This window comes from Mus caroli, chromosome 14 (genome assembly GCF_900094665.2).
Source record: "Mus caroli chromosome 14, CAROLI_EIJ_v1.1, whole genome shotgun sequence".
In the NCBI taxonomy this organism is placed as follows: Eukaryota; Metazoa; Chordata; class Mammalia; order Rodentia; family Muridae; genus Mus; species Mus caroli.
The window spans coordinates 82,374,064-82,394,206 of record NC_034583.1 but is presented as its reverse complement, the minus strand read 5'-3'; positions in this window follow the sequence as shown (position 1 = coordinate 82,394,206).

The window sequence follows — 20,143 nt, the reverse complement described above, 5'->3', positions numbered from 1 at the left end:
GGGAAAGTAAAAGGGGAAAAGAAAGGAAAGGAAAAGAAAGAAAAGACAAAAAAAAGAAGAAAAGAAAAAATGTGTCACTGTAACCTATGAAGCATAATTTGTATTGGCCAACTATTCCTGATGACTGGGCCTGCTCAGGGGGTGTTTTATATACTCAGACAATTCTTTGAAGAAAAATTATTTTCTCTGTCCTATCAAATATCATTTCTGATTAACTGCTTGGACATCAGTGGGAATATTCTGATTCCATTTCTGATCCTTCATGCTAGCATTAAGTCTGGCTTACGCTTTTGTAGTTCTTGCATATGCTGCTTTACTCTGTGATTTCATAAATGCATATTAAACTGTATCTTGAAAATATTGTTTCCTTACAATCTTCCACTATATCTTGCTCTTAAAACCTTTGTTCATCCTCTTGGCCTTAGATACCTGATCCTTAAAGACCTTAAAGGAAGGGGTATGATAAAACATCCCATTGAGGACTATTAACTCCAAAATCCCTTTGTGCACTTTTCACAGAAGTGAGACCCTGGAATGACTACCATCTCCTGCAAGAAGAAGCTCCTCTGATGAGAGTTGAAAGATGCGCTTACTGAGCTGTGGGAATACCCAATTGTACTCTTTCTTTTATTTTTTAAAATTTAATTTTGTTTTTGTAGGATAGGGGTTTCTGTTTGGCTATGAACTCTTGGGGTAACCATGGGTGATCTTTACCTCGGGATTCTTCTGTAATTATCTTCACAGCATGAGGATTGTAGGTATCCATTAACACATATGGTTTAATCTGGTGCTTCTGATTGAAGTCAGGGCTTAAAGTTACTATGCAAGCAATCTTCCAACTGAGTCACAACCCAAGACATACTCATCAGTAAAGCTTTTCTTTAATTTTTTTCAATAGTTTGGTAACGTGTCCTCTTATGCTGCCTGCCCCCCCCCCAAATACTCTAATTTTTACTAAGTCAAGTGAAATTAGTCCTTTTTGGAGAGAGGAAAACTATCTGATGCTATACAGCTATTTATCCATATGTAGCAAAGAATGGCCTTATCTGGTATCATTGGGAGAGGAGTCCCTTGCTCCTGTGAAGGCTTGATGTCCCAGCATGGGGGAATGCTAGGGCAGTGAGGCACAGTGGGTTGGTGGGTAAGTGGGGAAGCAGTCTCATAGAAGCAGGGGTAGGGGTGGGATAGGACATTTTTAGAGGGAAAAGCAGGAAGGGAGATATTTGAAATGTAAATAAATAAAATAACCAAATGAAATTGATAAAATAAAGCTATTTATCACTGCTAAGGTGTCTTCTTAACCTCTCAGTAGCAAGTAACAGAAATATTTGCTTAATTTCTATAAAAAACACATTACCTTTATTTGGTTTACAGGGAGGTGAGAGTGGGTGGGTGGATGTGAAACACCCTCATAGAGTAGTGGGAAGGAGGATGTGATAGGGTGTTTCTGGGAGGGAGGGAAACTGGGAAAGGGGATAACATTTGAAATGTAAATAAAGAAAATATCCAATAATAAAATACAGAATTTTCTTGTGTATCCAATTATTCAAGTATTTGTTGGTTTGCATATTTTAAAATGTTCATATGCTCTCTATGATTCTTATAAATTATTTTTCACCACTACTTAAGTTACTACTACATCAAATATGCTAAATGTTGACTTACTAGGTGTGATACTGAGTCAGATTGTCTTCATAGAGAATGAAATATAATCATTCATTAGAAATTGACGATGGAGAAAACATTTATTTTCTAATAGTACAATTTTCTCTGAATGAAGTGAATAATGACATCATCTTCTTAATCTTGATTTTTGAAATAAATAATTAATATTATTTAGAATAGGGTTTGAAACCTGGTAAGTTCTAAAGACATGCTAACTACTATCCTGAAAATGGCTTCTGTTATAATTTTACTAACCATCAATATGCAGACCAGCCAGTAGGGTATCTTTACTGTGAACAACACCACACATATGTAGACACAACATCAATAATAAAAGAGTCTCAAATTAAAACTTTCTGATAAATGAGATAAATTACTTTAAGAAAATAATATTTATTTATGAAAGTGTCTGATTTGCAAGGCAGCATCTTCACTCACATAACTGTTTCATGGAAAATTCTAGCCATAGAAAGAAAGCTAGGGACTTGTTTGTGACTCTGAAGATGACAGGATTGCTACATGTGTGGGATTAAAAATAAGCTAAACTTCTCTGTGTGATGCTTTACCTTTTCTGGTGCTGTGATCCAAGTCTTCATGAAATGGTCTCCCTCAGAACATTTCATATGAATTCATTTAAATCCACATACATAAGACAGAGGTTTCAATCTTGCAGTTGAGCTCCCTCAGAAGATACAAATAAAAGTGAGAGAAAAAGAAAGGAAAACCTCTAGTGTATTTTGTTATCCACACTGAATGATTATGACCACACTCACAGTGTGCGGAAAGTCCTTATGATTGCTTATAATAAATACTCTTGGTAATCCCCAGCTCTCACTATGGTCTCAAGGTCTATGACAAAGTATTTTCCAAAGCCTTTGGCTGACATTCATATGTTCAAAACTAAACCTTGCTCTCATGAAGTAAAAATATTCACTTGGCACTCAGTACTTACCCCCATCTGCTCCTGCCATTTCCAGCTGATTCCTTATGGTCCATGAATAGGGAAGAGACATAAGGATCTCATTTAGCTGAAATGAGAATAGTAGCTACACCTTGGCTGTGGTGCTTCTATGACATCATGAATTTAAAATCCTGAATGGAAATGTGGGGAAATTTGATCAATTCTGTCCTACTTACTGGCACTCTGAGGCTGTGAATAGAAAATCTATTTTTTGTGAAGGACATTTCTTTATGGAAATTTTCGAATGTCTAAGAGGTCTCCAGGTTGATTTGTTTCCTTACTGAGATTCTATCTAAACTTTGAACACATTTGTCAATTGGGAGTATTTACCCAGATATTCATACACTATACACAGGTATCCAATAAATAATCACACACTGCAGACCGTGTTAAGGGAGATATAATTCACACATCTATGTGTTTAATCAGATCATTTGTATAACAGTGTCAAGAGAAATGCAGTTTTTATGATGCTAAGAAAGCGAATAATTAACATGAGAGTGTGAAACACTTGAAGAAAGATGCAATCTTTTGTTCTTTAGATAAAATTGAATTTCCAGAATTACTTATTGTCAATTATGTATTCTAAGTGTAATGATATGCAGTTGTAAATTCAACATTCTAAAGTCTGAGATAGCAAGATTACTAAAAGTCTGAATCTAGCCTGGGCTACATTGTGAGTTCCATGTCAACTTTTGTTACAGCATACAAGACCTTGTCTCAAACTTACATATTATAAAGAAAACAATTTAAAATAGACAATAAAAACCATTTAAAAGTGAAGAACTCTTATGAAATTTCTTTTTTAATCATTTTAGTTGTCATAGGATTTCTTTTCCCCAATACTTACTTAATCCAATATAATTTTCATGTACTGCTTCACAAGTTCTTGTCCTGTCTGTCTTCCAAGCTGAGGATATCGTCACAGGAAAAGAACTAAGAGAAAAAGAGCCTGTCTGACTTTACAAGAATTTCTGAATTCTTGAATACAAGGATTTCTGGAAAATGTGCTAAGAGCTAAAAAGAGAAAGTCTGACCCCTTATCAGAGAATAAAATAATTTCTGTAAAATAATTGCCATGACCATTGCAGTAACACATGTGGGTTTCCTGGATAGCTTTATGTCAGCTTGGCAATAATTAAAAACGTCTGAGCAGAAGGAAATTCTGTTGTGAAAGTGTCTCCATAAGATTGAGCTCCATAGGCAGGCAAGCCTGTAGGGCTCAGCCCATTTTGAGTGATGGGAATCCTTGGCTGGCCTTCTTGGGTTCTATATGAAACCATACTGAGCAGGCTCTCAAGAACAAACCCGTAAGCTTCACACCTGTGTGGCCTCTGCATCAGCTCCTGCCTTCAGGTTCCTGACTCAATTTCCTTCAATCAAGAACAATTTTGTGAAAGTGTTAAGTGAAATATACCTTTCCCTCCTCAGTTTCTTTTGGTCATGATGTTTCATCACATCAGTAGCATTCCTAACTCAGACATTGAGTTGTGTGATGAATAAAACTGATAAATAGCTCGGATGATCACATGCAGAACTTTAGCAAGTGTCTTCCTAGTTTCATAAATGGCTGAAAACATAGGATTAGAAAATTGTTTTAACATTAATATTCCCAAATATTTCCAAAGGAATATTATAATTGTGGATTACTGCTATGCTTGTGGCAGCTAAAATGGACACCAGGAAGAATGATGTTTAGACCTCGGTCTCCCTCTGATGGCAAGAAGATTTTTATGAGAACATATGTGTATGTTATATGATTGTGTGTTTCTGTGTGTGTGTTTCTGTGTATACTTGTGTATGTGCACTCATGGGTGTATAATTATGTGTGCATGCATGTGTGTCTGTATAAAGAGACACACATGCACATATAGTTCATGTATACTTAATTTCATGTATACATAATTTCTGTATATGTACATATAGCTTCTGCATATTTAATTTCATGTGCCATTTCAGTTGCATTCTTGTAAAACAAAATGTGGCATCTTGAACTCTAAACTTCAATCTAAACTTCCATATTTAATGAAGTTATTTTATTCTGATTATAGAACCTTTACAAATAAAAGTGTACACATTCAATTTTAATTATATGTAGCATTCCTGAGATTCTTGACTAAATGTAGAATTTGATTCAGTATATCTGGTTGGAGCCCAACACTCTGTATTTATAACACATACCTAATCTCTGTTCCTGTTCTTGCTTTAGAAATTCTCGATCCTTCAGCAGGAAACAAAGTTATTTTATGTATTTACTAGTTAAGTTTATCTTTACCTACTTAATATTAAAACTTATTATCAAAGAATATGCGATACAAATAAATTGAACATAAAGTAAGTGGTACATAAAGGTTTTAAAGTTATTGCATTTCTATACATTAATCAACTTCCATTTTACCTCCAAAATGCAAACTTTTTCTTTCATAAATATATGCTAATATCTCTTAATGTTTTAAGGTTGATAAAATTATCAACACACAAAGGTGCCCCAAGAGACAACAGCCAAATAAAACAAAACAGGATACAATAAAAGGCAAGGCAAATTCAGATATACTGAATCAAATTCTACATTTATCAAGAATCTCAGGAATGCCACATATAATTAAAATTAAAGATGTCTCATATTGGGTCTGGACAAAGCAATCAAATAGGGAGAAAATGATTCAAGATCAGGCTAAAGAGTCAGAGGTACAACTGCTTCCATTTTTAGGAGTCTCAGGAAACCACTAAACCAACAGCCACAACATCACACACAGGACCTGGTGTGAATAAATGCAGGCTCCTCATTTGCTGCTACAGACTCTGTGAGGCCACATAAGCTCTGCTTGGCTGATACCTTGAGCTATCTCCTGGTGTCCTTGATCCCCTCCCACTTCGGAAGTCTTTCCTCTCCTTGTCTGCAGGATGGCCTGACCTCCGAAGGGAGAAAATGATTGAATCCTTAAAATTTGAAAATTTTATATTGCAAAATTAAGTCAAACTAAAGCATTTACATTTATACATTTGATTATCTGTTTATTTAGGACAATAAGCTGTTCAGCTTTTTATGTTTAACTGAAAAAAATTGGTTGTAACTGAAGTTGTAAACTTTGCTATATTGTTTCATCATGTAAAAGTTCTTCTATCAACAATAATAGCACCTTCCATCTTTTGATATATATATATGTGTGTGTGTGTGTATGTGTGTATGATTTTATAAACAAAGTATTGATATGCTTAATAGCTAAATTATATTTTATTATAATAGGAAAACCTACTGAAGTTTTATATCTTAAAGCTTTACAACCTATTCTACAGTTTATAAAATAATTTAAATATATAATACTAAAGGTAATTTTCCAAGGAATATTTAACCCTCCTTAGGTTTCAATGGAAACAGACAAAGTAACCATTGTTTTATTTCTAATGATGTTTTGTATTTCAAAACAAAGTTTTATTTTCTTGCAATACAAAATTTGTTTCTAGAAAACAAGTATATGATCTGATATTTGAAATCAACTATCTCAACACATTATGGCAAGAGATATATGAGCTATCTTAGATAAAGCATTTTAAAAGAAAGCTACTAAACACTAAGTATTGGCAGTAGAGGCACATTCAGATGCAATATACTTCAAAGAGATTTACAAAAGCCCAGCAGTGATTATAGAGAATGTAATTTTGTTTGCTCACAAGACAAAGTCTTAAATTAATATTTTGAGTGAAGAGCACCCCCTCACACCACCCACCCATACACTGGAATAGAGATCTTATGAAAACATATGCTTCCATTGGGTATATAATGAGGAGTGGCATATCTGTGTCAGATGGTAGTCTCATTTTAACTCCTTTCCCCCTCTTTTATTGAAAAGAGATTTTTTTCATACACTATATTATCAAGATGCTTTCCTCTTCCATAATTATGCCCTTATTTCTCCTCCATTTTCTTCCATATCCACACCATTTCTGTCTATCCACAGAATGCAAGCATGCATTTAAGAAACAATAATAAACTAAAATAAAATAGATAAAAGAAAAAATAAAAGCAAAATACAAGAATAGGTCTAAACAAGAAAACAGAAGAAACAGTAGAAACACATATAGATTCAGAGAACACATGGCTGCATACATAGGAATCCCATAAAAAAAGAGCACAAAAACAAAAGCCAAAATACATACAAAATGTAACTCTCACATTAAGACAAAAAACAAAACAAAAAACCCCAAAAATCAAATTAAAAGTGCCCTAATACAAAATCATGGGACAAAGAACCACCAAACATAGCTTTGTATCCCTTTTGTGTTGGCCATCTTCTTCTGGGCATTGGGTTTACCTTCCCTTTTGAGGGTAATCCCCATTGATGTTTCAGAGTCAGTGGACCAATTTGCAACTGACAGAAAATGAATGAGGACTTCTCATTCCTGTTCTACAGATTCATGCTCAGCATTCTTAAGTGCTATTCTATTCTGAATTGCCAAAAAATTAGAAAGAACCAAAATTCTCTTCAAGTATTGAATAAATATGTGTTACATATATAAAGTGTTAGTCAGCTGAAAAGCAACATGTAATCAGAAAATGTGTTAGATCTAGAAGAGAACATATTAAGTGAGGTAATTCAGACCCAGAAGGAAAACCATCACTTATCTGTAACATCTCATCTGTAATTCCTACGTCCAAGCTCATACGTGAGTATGTAACTTGGAGTATATGTAGAAATACAAAGGGAGCGTGTGTCAGGTTACAATAGAGACTTATATATCAGGTTACAAGTGATTTGAAAGGGAAAATGGGAAAGAGAGAGATGTGTTAGGGAAGACAGGAGGAGAAATATGTAGAAGAGAAGTAGAAGTTATAATAGGAGTAAGAATGTCCAAAAATGTCGTAAGAAATGGGATTGTTTTCTATTGTCTTAGTCAAAAGACACCATGACCACAGCAATTGTTATAAAATAAATGATTTAATTGGAGATTGCTTAAAGTTTCAGAGGTATAGTCTTCTATTAACATGGCAGTGAGCATGGTGACAGACAGGTACTTCTGGAGAAGAAGCTGAGAGTTCTATACCTGGATTGCAGGCAGCAGGAAGATAGAAAGAGGCACTGGGCCTGGCTTCAGCTTCTGAAACTTGAAAGCCCAACCTTAATTACCATATTTCTTGCATCTAGAGCACACTTATGTCAACAAGCATAAATCTCCTATTTTTTTCAAATAGTGCCACTCCATAAACCTACAAAGAAAAGATCCCATGGAGTCCATTCTTATTCAAAACACCACATCTATTTACCTAAAGTTATATATACTACTACTAAGTCTGTGTATACATATAAAAATAGAGTTTAAATGAAACTTTCCAATCTTGGCTAACAACACACAGACAATGTCCTTACAACACCATCCTTTAATATATGGCTTAAGAACATATAAGCTGCCTGTTATAGTTGTTGGTCAGCGTTGTCCAAGAGACTCACAAAATACTACAGGTTATTGTTATTGTCCTTGACTCCCTCACAGATGTAGAAAGTCCAGTTGTTGAAGACTCTTTATATTTTGGATACAGGATCCAGAGGATGTTAGTTAGATTTGAGCAGAAAGCCTACTTACTGAGAACAATTCCCATGGTACAAGTAGGTACCATATAAGATTCCAAAGAACAAAAGCAACTAATAGTTATACACATGTATAGTACTCATGAGTCATGGACACTGCCAGCATGTCATAATAACCCTAAGGCTATGGTATTAGTATTCTTACTCTGTCAATCACCTAGTGGTCTCTAACCTATAATTAGGTAAGCATGGTATTAGTGAAGTCATGAGATCTTGAAAAGAACCTACAAATGTTACTTTACTAAATTACCACAATTCATAACTAAATTCTTTTTAATATCTTTTAAAATTATTTATTCACTTTACATCCTGGTCACAGCTTCCCCTCCCTCTTCTTTGCTCAGTCCTTCCCACTTCCCTTGCCTTTCTCTATATCCACCCCTTCACCCCTTTTCCTCACAAAAGGGGAGGCCTCCCATGGATATCAACTAGCCTTGACATATCAAGTTGACAAGTCAAGGTAATATCAAGCAGTAAGTAAAGTGGAAGATTTGATATCTGTCAGGTGGTGCAGTCTCAAGTGGTGTTTTGCTGATATACACTCACAAGGTATTTTGCTAAGGCAAGACCTGTGGGTGGACATGGAATGATTGGAGAGAGTATAAATAGGACTCTAAAGACAGTTATGGCATGCTTACATAGCTAGCTAGCTATGTAATGCTTTGTTGGTCTTGTGTCTGAGCTGATCTTTGCTTCCTTGAGAAAGACATGGCAGAGAACTTCTCCTGGAGTCCTGGCTGGTCCTGGTCAATCTCACTGACTTCTGCCAAGGCCTGGTGGTTTCTGCTAGATCTTGCTACCACTCCTGATTCATGTTTGGTATCCTGACCCTACTGAACTGGATTGCTGGTACCCTGACAAATTCCTGAGTTTGGAATTGCCTCAAGGAATGACTTCTAAACAGGTCCACATCTCCTTGTCCTTTTTAGCATGTTTTCTTCCATACCTTTGGACTGTGGGCTAGAATGGGGTTCCAAGCACTTGAGAACCTTTATTAAAAATAGTTTTTTTTAAAAATGTAAGCCTACAAGTGTGACTAGGCACATCTTTTATTGAGACTAAACAAACCAGCCTTCATAACTAGAATCTAAACATTTGTCTTTACTCAAAGAAAAGTGTAGCTCTCATTAAATAAACTTCTGTCTGAAGCAGATGGAGACCATTACAGAAAACTAGAACTGATTAAATGCTGAGAACAAGAGATCATATGGTGCCAAGTCCCAATGGGTATATCTTTAACACCATTCCTGCATCCAAGGCTCAGAGTTAATTGCAAAAGTAGGGGTGGACAGATTGCATGAGCCAGAAAACCATGAAATTGGCTGTGAGATTGTGTCCTCTAATGTCAAAAGGGTTACATAAATGTAATTTCATCAATATGGCTACCAAAGGATTATCTGAACAATTCTGTCATTCATAGATATGCTAAGATGGAAAGTTTTGTGATTTGAATAAGAATGGGTCACATATACTCATATACTCAATTGTGTGGACATCAGGGAGTAGAACTACTTGTAAAGATTATAAAAATTAAGAGCAATGGTCTTATAGGAGTGGGTCTTATAGGTGTGGCCTTGGAGAAAGGTTGTTCTCTTTCCCTGTTTGCTCTTTCTGGCATGGCAACTCTTGCTCTTTCTGATAAGTATATTCTTTCTGCACCCTTAAAGCATAGTGCTTTGGAATTCTGGTATATCCTGAAGAGTGACTGAGACATCCAGCCTCATGGACAGAGCAACTCCTGGATTATTGGAATATCATTTGGTAAACAGCAATTACTGAACTAACTGGACTATAGCCTCTAATTCATTCTATACATATAGATTAATTCTATGAATAACATTCTTTTAGAGAACCTTGACTAATAAAGAAGTGAATATCTGTCCAAACTTAACTTCAGAACAACAAAAACTCAAAGAACTACAGGCATTTAGGGAATATCAATAGTGAGAAAAAAAAAGAAAAAGAAAAATGGTCCTCTGAGGGAATAAGTCCATAATTTTTATAAACTTAACACCAAGTGGTCACTGTTGAGAATATTTGGATACAGATAACAGGCAGGAAAGAAAGCAAAAGAGAGGAATGGAAGGGAGGGACAGAAGTTAAAAATACATATATCTGGCAAGAGCTAGCCTTCCTTTAGGACTGAAATAATTAGGGAATGAAGAAACAGACATAGGTGCAGAATGCTCTTTTGGAGTGGTCCATGGTGTCAGATAGAGATTTATCAGTGGCCTGGAAGCCTAGCACATTTATTGTATGCAGCTGTTTAAGGAAGTTTGGCTTCTATTCGTCAGTGTTTTCTTAATGAACAGAACTTATGGAATGAATATATACATATAGAAAAGGAATTTATTAGAATGAGTTCCAGGCTGCACACCAGCTTACCTGGCAATGATAGTTGTAAAAAGAAAGTCTAAGAATATAGTAGTTGCCCAGTCCACAAGACTGGATGTCTCCATTGGTCTTCAGTACACACTAAAGTCCTAAAGAAATAAGTTCTAATGGCACTGAAGGTGTGCACTTGCTATCGAAGAAAAAGAAACCAGACCAAGAGGAAAGGTTCTTCCTTCTGTCTTCTATAGGCTTCCCAAAGTTGTGGTCTAGATTTAATCTCGGTTTTCTCAGATCAAATTTTATAGACTAAAGTGTTTTTCTCAAAAATCTGGATTAGAAGTAGGTCTTCCTACTTGAAATTAAACAGGAATCCCTCTCTCCTATGCTCTCCATATTTGTATTTTATTTATTTCCAGATGTTGTCAAGTTGAAAATAACATTGGTAATCTCTTCAGGGAGTCTCTGTATGAGCATGGACTTTACCTGCAGTTATGCAGTAGGAGGCTATGGTTTGTAATTACTTTCCACACTCACTCATATTTAAACCAGAGGAAGGAAGGCCTAGCCCTTCAAATGAGCCTGATTAGGAAAAGACCTTGCCATTTCCATGTTACTTAGGTATAGCCACACTTGACATGGCTATGCTCACATCAACAATGCTCCTTTACCTTGCTTTTATATACTCTCCAGAATACCCCATTTAATAAAATCTGCTAAACAGCCAGAAATACTTTCAAGTCATGGTAATTCTAAGTAAGGCAAAACTAAATTATGTCCTAGTAGGAAACAGTGGTCAAGGAGAAGATAAAATAACATTAATCTTTACATTTCCAACCCATGCTTCTATGAGGGTGTTTCCTCACTCATTTACTTACTCCCCCCTTCCCTACACTGGCATCATCCATTTTATTGGGAAATTGAGTCCATTGATGTTAGGAGATATTAAGGAAAAGTGATTGTTACTTCTCCAAAATTGACTATATAATCGAGCACAAAACAGGCCTCAACAGATACAAGAAATTTAAAATAATCCCATGAACCCTATCAGACAAACATGGACTAAGACTTGTCTTAAATACCAACAAAAACAATGGAAATCACACATGCATATGGAAGCTGAGCAACTCTCTACTCAATGATAAGTTCGGCAAGGAAGAAAAAAAAAAAAAAAACTAAAGGCCTTTTGGAATTTAATGAAAATGGAAACACATCATACAAAAAAGTACAGGACACAATGAAAGCAAGTGCTTAGTTCTGTGTGCCTCCAAAAAGAAACTGGAGAGAGCATATACTAGCAGCTTGACAGCATACGTGAAAGCTCTGGAACAAAAAGAAGCAAATATACCCAAGAGGAGTAGATGGCAGGAAATAATCAAACTCAGGCCTGAAATCAACCAAATAGAAACAAAAAGAACTATACAATTTATCAGCAAAACCAGGAGTTGGTTCTTTGAGAAAATCAACAAGACAGATAAACTCATAGCCAGATTAAGCAGAAGGCACAGAGTCAGTATCCAAATTAATAAAATCATAAATTAAAAGACAATATAATAACAATATAACAATGAAATATATCTTAAAATAATTTTCTGATTGTTGAATATTAACAGTTGAAAATATTAAAATCATGCTCTAAAAAATAAATTATTCTTTTTTTTTTCTGTTTTTACAGTGAGACTTTATCACCCTTCAGGTCAACCCTCTGTTCCACAAAACCTATATGTCTTCCTGAAAAACCCCTGTCTCCAGGAGGATGCTCCCACCCCTAACCAACCAGACCTCTATAGTTTCTGGGACCTCCAGTCTCTTAAGGGTTAGGTGCATCTTCTCTGACTGAACCCATACCTGACAGTTCTCTTCTGTATATGTGTTGGGGTCTTCATATCAGTTTGTATATGCTGCCTGGTTGGTGGCTCAGTGTAAGAACAATCACAGTGTCCAGGTCACTCGAGACTACTCGTCTGCCTATAGGGTTACCCTCTACCTCAGATTCTTCCAGTTTTTCCCTAATTCAAGCAGAAGGGTCACTAGTTTCTGTCCATTGGTTGGGTGTAAATATCTTCATCTGACTCTTTCAGCTGCTTGTTGGGCCTTTCAGAGCCCAGTCATGATTAGCTCCTGTTTTTAAGATCACCAGTACCATCAGTAATAATGTCAGGTCTTGGGGTCAGCCCTTGAGCTGGATCCCAACATCACTGGACCTCCTTTTCTTTTTTCATTCTTTTTTTTTTACTTATTTATTTTTATTAGATATCTTCTTTATATACATTTCAAATGCTATCCCGAAAGTTCCCTATACCCTCCCTCTGTCCTGCTCCCCTACCCTCCCACTCCTGCTTCTTGGCCCTGGCATTCCCCTGTACTGGGGCATATAATCTTTGCAAAACCAAGGGGCCTCTCTTCCCAGTGATGGCCTACTAGGCCACCTTCTGCTACATATGCAGCTAGAGATATGAGCTCTGGGGGTACTGGTTAGTTCGTATTGTTGGTCCACCTATAGGGTTGCAGACCCTTTCAGCTCCTTGGGTGCATTCTCTAGCTTCTCCATTGGGGGCCCTGTGTTCCATCTTACAGAAGACTGTGAGCATCCACTTCTGTATTTGCGGAGCACTGGCATAGCCTCATACAAGACAGCTATAAAAGGGTCCCTTCTGTGAAATCTTTCTGGCATTGTGCAATAGTGTCTGGGTTTGGTGGCTGACTATGGGATTATGGGATGGATACCCGGGTGGGGTAGTCTCTGGATAGTTCATCCTTTTGTCTTAGCTCCAACTTTGTCTCTGTAACTCCTTTCATGGGTATTTTGCTCCCTATTCTAAGGAGGAATGAAGTATCCACCCATTGATGGTCCCTCTTCTGGATTTTCTTGCATTTTGCAAATTAGTTAGTGTTCATGTGTCTCTGTTTAGTTTCTGTTTCCAGAAACTGTCCATTGGTGAGAGTGGGATGTTGAAGTCTCCCACTATTATTGTGTGAAGTGCAATGTGTTCTTTGAATCTTACTAAAGTTTCTTTTATTTTTTTTTTTTTAGAATTTTTTATTAGGCAATTATTTCATTTACATTTCCAATGCTATCCCAAAATTCCCCATACGCTCCCCCACCCACTCCCACTTCTTGGCCCTGGCATTCCCCTATACTGAGGCATATAAAGTTTGCATGACCAATGGGCCTCTCTTTCCACTGATGGTCAACTAGGCATCTGATACATATGCAGCTAGAGACATGAGCTCCAGGGGCTACTGGTTAGTTCATATTGTTGTTCCACCTATAGGATTGCAGATCCCTTTAGCTCCTTGGGTACTTTCTCTAGCTCCTCTGTTGGGGGCCCGGTGATCCATCCAATAGCTGACTGTGAGCATCCACTTCTGTGTTTGCTAGGCACTGGCATGGTCTCACAAGAGACAGCTATGTCTGGGTCCTTTCAGCAAAATCTTGCTAGTGTATGCAATGCTGTCAGCGTTTGGAAGCTGATCATGGGATGGATCCCCGGATATGGCAGTCTCTAGATGGTCTATCCTTTCATCTCAGCTCCAAACTTTGTCTCTGCAACTCCTTCCATGGGTGTTTTGTTACCAATTCTACAAAGGGGAAAAGTGTCCATATTTTGGTCTTCGTTCTTCTTGAGTTTCATGTGTTTAGCAAATTGTATCTTGTATCTTGGGTATTCTAAGTTTCTGGGCTAATATCCACTTATCAGTGAGTACATGTTGTGCGAGAGTGAATGTGCCTGCCCTTGTACTTGGATCATAGATATTCAGAATTGAGAGTTCATCTTGGTAGGTTTTACCTTGATGAGTATTAAGTGACCCTCCTTGTCTTTTTTGATAACTTTGCGTTGGAAGTCAATTTTTTGTTGTTGGAAGTCAATGTTTTGGTTGTTTGGTTGTTTTTTGTTGTTGTTGTTTGGTTGGTTGTTTTCTGGAGACAGGTTTTCTCTGTGTAGCCCTGGCTGTCCTGAACCTCACATTGTAGACCAGGTTGGCCTTGAACTCAGAAATCTGCCTGCATCTGCCTCCCGAATGCTGGGATTAAAGGTGTGCTCCACCACACCGGGGTCCCAAATTATAATTTTATTTGTTTATTTATTTATTTTTATTTTTTATTTATTTATTTATTTATTTTTGGCTTATTGGAGACAGGGTTTCTCTATGTAGCCTTGGCTGTCCTGGAACTCACTTTGTAGACCAGGCTGGCCTCTAACTCAGAGATCCACCTGCCTCTGCCTCCCAACTACTGGGATTAAAGGCATGTGCCACCATTAAAGGCATGTGACAGCTGGAAGTCAATTTTATTCGATATAAGAATGGCTACTCCAGCTTGTTTCATCGGACTATTTGCTTGGAAAACTGTTTTCCAGCCTTTAATTCTGAGGTAGTGTCTGTTCTTTTCCCTGAGGTCTGTTACCTGTATGCAACAAAATGTTGGGTCCTGTTTGTCTATTAGTCTATGTCTTTTTGTTGGGGGAATTGAGTTCATTGATGATAAGAGAAATTATAGAAAAGTAATTGTTGCTTCCTATTATTTTCGTTGTTAAAGTTGGGATTCTGTTCTTGTAGCTGTCTTCTTTTAGGGTTGTTGAAGGATTACTTTCTTGCTTTTTCTAGGGTGTAGTTTCCATCCTTGTGTTGGATTTTCCCCTTTATTATCCTTTGAAGGGCTGCATTCATGGCAAGATATTGTGTGAATTTGGTTTTATCATGGAATACTTTGGTTTGTCCATCTATGGTAATTGAGAGTTTTGCTGGGTATAATAGCCTGGGCTGGCATTTGTGTTCTCTTTGGGTCTGCATAACATCTGTCCAGGATCTTCTGGCTTTCATAGTCTCTGGTGAGAAGTCTCAAGTAATTCTAATAGGCCTGCCTTTATATGTTACTTGACTCTTTTCCCTTACTGCTTTTAATATTCTATCTTTATTTAGTGAATTTGTTGTTCTCATTATTATGTGTAGGGAGGAATTTCTTTTCTGGTCCAGTCTATTTGGATTTCTGTAGGCTTCTTGTACATTCATGGGCATCTCTTTCTTTAGGTTTGGGAAGTTTTCTCCTATAATTTTGTTAAAGATATTTGCTGGCCCTTTAAGTTGAGAATCTTCATTCTCATCTACTCTATTATCTGTAGGTTTGGTCTTCTCATTGTGTCCTGGATTTCCTGGATGTTTTGAGTTAGGATCTTTTTGCGTTTTGTATTTTCTTTGTTGTGCATGTGTTCTCTATGGAATCTTCTGCACCTGAGATTCTCTCTTCCATCTCTTGTATTCTGTTGCTGATGCTTGCATCTATGGTTCCAGATTTCTTTCCTAGGGTGTCTATCTCCAGCGTTGTCTCACTTTAGGTTTTGGGACCGTGAAAGGTTGCCTGGTTTCTGTGTGAGCCAGGTTTGAAACCACAGTGTCCCCACAGGTGACCCCACAGAAGATAATCATGCAAGGGATGGTAGGTGTTTTGACACATTCCTGGCCAGCAGGCTTCTGACATGAGGCTGCAGCTTTCAATAGGTCTGTGGACATTAGTCACATAAGGACAAAGTTAGAAAACTTGATCACAAGTCAAGCAACCTCAAGACAGATGTCCATTTTAATGAAGTACCTAAAGGCCTGGAGGCTTAGCCAATAAAATACTTTCCCCAGATATTTCTCCCTGCAAAAGTTATTTAACCCCAGGCCTGCCTTGAGAAAGTTGGGTACTGGGGTACGGTTTTACTCATCTATTTTCCAAATGGATTTAACAGATATATACAGAATATTTCACCCTAAAATAAAAGAGTATTCCTTCTTCTAAGCACCTCATGGTTCTTTTTCCAAAATTGATCATATAATCAGTCACAAAATAAGCATCAACAGATACAATAAGATTGAATTATCCCATGCATCCTATCAGATCACCACAGACTAAGACTTAAATAACAACCAAACCATAGAAAACCCACAAATCCATGGAAACTGAGTACCTCTCTACACAAAGATAATGTGGTCAGGGAAGAAATAAGGAAAGAAATTAAAGATTTCTTAGAATTCAATAAAAATGATGACCCAGTATACCCAGCCTTATGGGAAACAATGAAAGAGGAAAATTCATAACACTACAAGCCCTTGTAAAGCAATTGGAAACATCCCAGGGATGTAAGGTTGGTTAAACGTATGAAAATACATTAAGGTAATCCACTATATAAACAAACTCAAAGAAAGAAAAACAGCATGATTATCTCAGATGCTGAAAAAGTATTTGACAAAAGTATTGTATAGTATAAAAGTATTGGAGAGATCAGGAATTCAAGACTCAGACCTATACATAACAAAAGCCTTATACAGCATATATTACCTATGCTCTTATTCTATGTTATGGTGTGCTTACATACAGAAACCTAGCACGACTGTCTTCTGGGGGGCCCAACAAGCAGCTGACTGAACAAAATCAAATACTTACACACAACCATTGAACTAAATCAAGGACTCCTGTGATGGAATTAAGGAAAGGCTGGAAGAAGCTGAAGAGGATGGTGGTCCTATATAGGAAGACCAGCTATGTCACCTAACCTGAACCCGTGACATCTCTCAGACACTGAGCTACCAACCAGGCAGCATATACTAGCTGGTCTGAGGCCCCAAGCAGCTTTATAGCAGAGGACTGCATGGTCTTGCCTCAGTGGGAGAAGAAGAACCTAACCCTTGAGTTGACTTGAGGCCCCAGGGACTGGGGAGGCCTTGCATTAGGAAACCATTGTCTTGAAGACAGGGGGAGAAGGAATGAGATGAGGAACTGTGGAAAGTGCAACTGGCAGGGGGCAATAGCTGGACTGTAAAATGATAAAAGTAATTAAAAAACAGTAACTGTTTTTTAAATTATTGAAATGTATATACAAAGACAACTAAACATAATAATGACGGATGTTCATAGTAATCTTTTGGAGAAACATTGTATCTGTGTGCTATATAGGATACAGCACCAATTTAAATTTTTGTTTCCTTTTCACAATGACCAGAGTATATCTTTCGCTTTATAGAATCCATTCATGATTAATCATAATTAGATTAATGAAAACATTAACTGTACATCAGTCTCTTGGAACAGAATAAATAACAGCTTATGGTTAGGGTTGAATAAGATGTAATCTCAACTAATAAGGGTTTCAAATCTCTGCCAAATCTTGTTACAGACCTAAAAATCTGTATGTACAGATCAAGAGTGCCTAGGCATTTATGTTAAAAAGATAAAAAGCTATCTTAATTTTCAGAGATAACTGGAAAAGTATTTCCTTGGTTAGCTATCTTTCTGCTTCCTGATCCAATGCTTTGTGAGCAGTTGTCCCTAATTCATGGTGTGACCCTTCTTCTCTGAACTGAACATTGTTCGCTGTATCAAGGATGGAAATCCTTGTCATGATGAATGGTACCCTTGAAATTCATAACTCAAATATAAAGCTCACTTTTTTTCATCGTTTCAAATACCATTTTCACAATAATAAGAAAATTAAAATGATTTGAGGAGCTATTCCTCAGAAAATACATATCTACACATGAAGATAGGTCTCCATGCAGACTGCCAGTTTAACCGGCATCATGTGTTGAAGAAGGTATCTGCTTTCTATTCTATGGTTTTGTCATTTTTTTTTTTATCAAAAAACAAGCATCTACAGGTATGTGGGTTTATTTATGGGTCTTTGATTCTATTCCATTGACCAACCTGCCTGCTTCTGTACAAATGCCATGTTGTTGTTATTGTTGCTTTTGCTGTTGTTAAATCACTGTCGCTCTGTAGTAAATTTGAGGTCTGGGATGGTGATTCCTTGAATCCACTTAGAAGGGGGAACAAAATAATCATGGGCAGCAGAGGGAGGGACAAGCTTGTGTGGGTGAGAGAATGGGGAGGGTAAATGGAGGGAAAATGGTGGTCAGGATCTCATAAGCACAGAGACAGGAGTGAGGCCCAGAGGGCAAGGAAAATGAACGGAAATATGTGACTTCCAAATGTTGACGATGAGGGAATCTATAGGAAGTCCCAGAGTTCTGTGATGTGGAAGGATCCCAGGAGTCAATTCAAGTAACCTTAGCTGAAATTCCCAACAGTGGGAATATGCAATCTGAAGAAACCACCTCCAGTAGCCAGAGAAGACTCAGTGGAGAGACTAGAATACCAGCCCACCTACAAAACTCCAAAATTGGTCCTGTCTAATAAAATGCAGGCTCAAAGATGGAGCAGAGAATGAATGAATAGCCAACCAGTGAGAGACCCAGCAGGATACTCATTCCTTTGGGAGTTATTGATCTTTGACACTATTAATGACACTCTGTTATGCTTACAGACAGGAGCCTAACATAACTGTCCTCTGGGAGAACTAAAACAGATGTGCATATGCCAAATATGAAATGGAATTCAGGGACTCTTATGGAAGAGTTGTAGGAAGGATAGAAGGCCATGAAGGGGTAGAAACTCCACAGGAAGACCAATAGTGACAATTAACCTGGACCCCTGTGATCCCCCAAAGAATGATCCATCAGCCAAAGAGCATACATGGGGTGGTCAGAGGCCCCTGGAATATATATTAGAGGGCTACTTTTCTGGCTTCAGTGGGATAGGATGTGCCTAATCCTGAAGAGATTTATGCATCAGGGAAGGGGGTACACCTTGGGGTGAGATAATTTCCTAAAGAGAAAAGCGGTTTGGGGAAGGAAACATGTGAAGGAAGAACAGGATTGGGATAGTATTTGGGATGTAAATAAGTTGATTAATTACACAAAGAAACTTCTGAAAGTCAGTTTTCTACATTTCTGAGTTTATTTATTTCTAGACTGTGTTCTAAAGTAAAGTAGAGAAGACCAAATGATTCAGGTTAGAGAAACACACATTTAGCAGCCTAATAATTCATAAAATCTTCTTAGATATAAAGAAATCATGAGGTGTTATGAATAAAGTCATATGCATGATGCTATAGGTTAATTCCAATATCCAAATGGAAGTGTGGTATTTATCAGATTCCTCATTATATAACACCTATAAATGACAAAAAGATGGTAAAGATCTGAGGAATATGTGAAGGAGTAAAGTCTGAATTAACTGGAGCATGGACATGATGGTGGCAAAGTGAGGGATCTCAGATGGTGGAGGAACAGCAAAACCTAGCCATCCTTTGATGAGGCTTAGAAGCATGGCAATGCTTGCCCTAATTCAAGTGTGAAGGTTGAAAGTGTATACAGATAAAGTCATCAAAGCTTCTCTCCCTGGGTACTTATAGTTAAAAGAAGGCATTTTTTTTCAAAAGCATTATATATATTTTAAATTAGGTATTTTCATCATTTACATTTCCAATGCTATCCCAAAAGTCCCCCCTCCCCTCCGCCCCCACCCCACTACCCACCCACTCCCACATTTTGGCCCTGGCATTCCCCTGTACTGGGGCATATAAAGTTTGCAAGTCCACTGGGCCTCTCTTTCCAGTGATGGCCGACTAGGCCATTTTTGATACATATGCAGCTAGAGTCAAGAGCTCCAGGGTACTGGTTAGTTCATAATGTTGTTCAACCTATAGGGTTGCAGATCCCTTTAGCTCCTTGGGTATTTTCTCTAGCTCCACCATTGGGGGCCCTGTGATCCATCCAATAG